This window comes from Ascidiella aspersa, chromosome 5 (genome assembly GCF_963924565.1).
Source record: "Ascidiella aspersa chromosome 5, kaAscAspe10.2, whole genome shotgun sequence".
Lineage (NCBI taxonomy): Eukaryota > Metazoa > Chordata > Ascidiacea > Phlebobranchia > Ascidiidae > Ascidiella > Ascidiella aspersa.
The window spans coordinates 10,288,811-10,291,310 of NC_139451.1; the positions used below are offsets into that span (position 1 = coordinate 10,288,811).

A 2,500-nucleotide genomic window follows, 5' to 3' on the forward strand; every position below is an offset into this window, starting at 1 on the left:
CCGCGACGGCCGGGTATAGGCCCGACGCTCCAGCGCCATCCATTTTCAGGGCTGATTGATTCGGCAGGTGAGTTGTTACACACTCCTTAGCGGATTCCGACTTCCATGGCCACCGTCCTGCTGTCTAGATCAACCAACACCTTTTGTGGGCTCTGATGAGCGTCGCGTCGGGCGCCTTAACCCGGCGTTCGGTTCATCCCGCATCGCCAGTCCTGCTTACCAAGAGTGGCCCACTTGGCACTCGCATTCCATGCCCGGCTCCAATTAAGCGAGTCGGGCTTCTTACCAATTTAAAGTTTGAGAATAGGTTGAGGACGTTTCGTCCCCAAGGCCTCTAATCATTCGCTTTACCAGATAAAACTGCGACAGAGCGCCAGCTATCCTGAGGGAAACTTCGGAGGGAACCAGCTACTAGACGGTTCGATTAGTCTTTCGCCCCTATACCCAAATTTGACGATCGATTTGCACGTCAGAATCGCTACGGTCCTCCACCAGAGTTTCCTCTGGCTTCAACCTCTTCAGGCATAGTTCACCATCTTTCGGGTCCCAACGCGAACGCTCTCGCTCGACCTCTCCGGCAAAGCGGACGAGATCGGCCGGTGATGCGGCCGCCGCGAACGACGACGTCTCACCTCCGCCGGACCGCGCCGACATTCACTTTCACTGCGCCCATGGGTTTCGTACTGCCCCGTGGCTCGCGCTCACGTTAGACTCCTTGGTCCGTGTTTCAAGACGGGTCGGGAAGGTGGCTGACTTCAGCCGCGGACCCCGTGCGCCTCGCGAAACGACACCGGAAGCGCGACCGAGACGAAGAGGCTGGGCACTGAGAACAGTCCCCGACCCACGACGCCCCAGCCGGCACCGGGCGCTCGGCCCCGAAGGGCAGACGCGGCGATCTCTCCTCGCCCGAACGGCGGGCCGACGGACACGCGCGCCTATAGTACCCGACCGAGGCCGGGTTACCTTGCGCGCGGCCTTCTCGCCGCCGTCCAGACGGTCGCGGCCTTCGCCCGGCGCTAGTGCGCTGGTCCCCGATCGGGCGGCGCCGCCGGCGGCCCGTGAGGGTCCGCACGACAACGTCGCCGACAGGGGGCCGGCTGAAAGCGACCGGGCGACCCGACAGGCCCTCCCGTTTGCCTCTCGACGGTTTCACGTACTCTTTAACTCTCTCTTCAAAGTGCTTTTCAACTTTCCCTCACGGTACTTGTTCGCTATCGGTCTCGTGACCGTATTTAGCCTTAGATGGAGTTTACCACCCGCTTTGGGCTGCATTCCCAAACAACCCGACTCTGGGAAGACGCCGTAGCGCGCCCGCCTGTCGCCGCCATGGGCCTGACACCCGCTCTGGGAAAAGGCCTCGATCAGAAGGACGCGGGCGACCGGCGAAGCGCGCCGTGACGAATTCCGTACGCCACAATTCCGCGCACTCCAAAAGCGCGCGGATTCGGCGATGGGCACATCCCGCTTCACTCGCCGTTACTGAGGGAATCCTCGTTAGTTTCTTTTCCTCCGCTTAGTAATATGCTTAAATTCAGCGGGTAGCCTCGTCCGACCTCAGGCCGAAAGTAAGGACCGGGACTATTCTTCCCGTTCCGCGCTCGCCGTCGGCGCCGCGCGCCGCCGCGCACCTCGATTCCCGCCCTTGAGCCGCCAGCCGTTGGCCTCTTCGAGGTCGACTCGCCGCCGCCGCGCGGGATTCTGGTCGCGATCGTCGCGCATCGTGCCGTGCTGTCTTGAGCGGGACGGGCGCTCGCGCGTCCGACGCCGCAGCAGCCGCGCGGAGAAATCGCCGCGCGGAACGTTTGCAACGCGACCCTGAGGCGGGCGCGGCCCCGGGATTGACCCGAGGCCGCAATTTGCGTTCAGAACGTCGATGCTCAATGTGTCCTGCAATTCACACTAATTCACGCAGCTAGCTGCGTCCTTCATCGACTCACGAGCCGAGTGATCCACCGCCAAGAGCCATCCACGATTGTTTCGCTCGCACAGTGCCTCGCACTATAGGGTGACAAAATAGACCGCGCCGAGCGGTCGGCCAGGCCGACGCTTGAAGCCGGAGCGCGCGGCACCGCGGCACTCGACGCGCAAACATTACCGGGTGACCGAATCGCCGGCCGGCGCGCCGCTCCTCGCGGGTCGGGCGCCGGGTAGCAAAGACTTTTTCTCTCGCTTGTCCGAGTTTCGCGTTCGCCGAAGCGTTTGCGAGACCGTTAATGATCCTTCCGCAGGTTCACCTACGGAAACCTTGTTACGACTTTTACTTCCTCTAAATGATCAAGTTAGATCGTCTTCTCGGACGCCGGCTCGACCGTTGCCGGCCGCGCCAGGTCCAATCGGAGGACCTCACTAAACCATTCAATCGGTAGTAGCGACGGGCGGTGTGTACAAAGGGCAGGGACGTAATCAACGCGAGCTAATGACTCGCGCTTACTGGGAATTCCTCGTTCAAGGGAAATAATTGCAATTCCCTATCCCTAGCACGACCGGGGTTCAGCGGGTT

The 2,500-nt window shown here is 61.6% G+C and overlaps 2 non-coding genes and 1 pseudogene across 2 annotated transcripts in view; all 3 read right to left on the reverse strand.

Moving 5' to 3' along the window:
• LOC146143128 (large subunit ribosomal RNA) overlaps positions 1–1,562 on the reverse strand; it is a 9,039-nt pseudogene extending 7,477 nt beyond the window's left edge.
• A 248-nt stretch (positions 1,563–1,810) lies between these two features.
• Positions 1,811–1,964, reverse strand: LOC146143129 (5.8S ribosomal RNA). Its single transcript, XR_014500992.1, has one exon. It is a non-coding gene; the product is annotated as a 5.8S ribosomal RNA (ribosomal RNA).
• Positions 1,965–2,211: 247 nt separating this feature from the next.
• The window catches only part of LOC146143130 (small subunit ribosomal RNA), a 1,811-nt gene continuing 1,522 nt past the window's right edge, over positions 2,212–2,500 (reverse strand). Inside the window, exon 1 of the ribosomal RNA XR_014500273.1 lies at positions 2,212–2,500. This exon is cut by the window's right edge and continues 1,522 nt beyond it. This is a non-coding gene — a ribosomal RNA (small subunit ribosomal RNA).